Source organism: Alexandromys fortis, unplaced genomic scaffold (assembly GCF_014885135.2).
Source record: "Alexandromys fortis isolate MF-2015 unplaced genomic scaffold, M_Fortis_MF-2015_v1.1 scaffold_111, whole genome shotgun sequence".
NCBI lineage: Eukaryota > Metazoa > Chordata > Mammalia > Rodentia > Cricetidae > Alexandromys > Alexandromys fortis.
The window spans coordinates 1,293,457-1,293,950 of NW_026067996.1; positions in this window are offsets into that span (position 1 = coordinate 1,293,457).

The window sequence follows — 494 nt, forward strand, 5'->3', positions numbered from 1 at the left end:
ACAAAATAAAAACAAATAAATAAAAAGTAAAAATATCTGTTTTGCCTTGAAAACTTACCTAATATACAATTTGATTATTATATATGACTGCTAACCTGCATCTCATAATTATACATTGCATTTTTAAATAAACTGTATAAGCACAACACCCTACACAAGAGTACAAACATATATATAGTATAGCAAATAATAACCCTAAATTTGTATCATTATATCAAAATCCATACCAATGTAAAATATTTGAGGTTAATATTTGTCTTTTATCCTATATTCTTATATTCCCATTACATGATGGTAAACATCCATAACCCATCTAATAATCAAAGATCACCTACCCCACCTCTTGGGAATGAGGGCATTTCATTCTCTAGACTGCTCGTTGTTGTCTGAGGACAATGACATCTTTAGGGAACCTGAGAAAATTGAGATAATGACCAAGTCCTTGGAAAACTAGCCTTAACATTTGTGGTCCAGTCTCTGTGCAATGGGAAAGT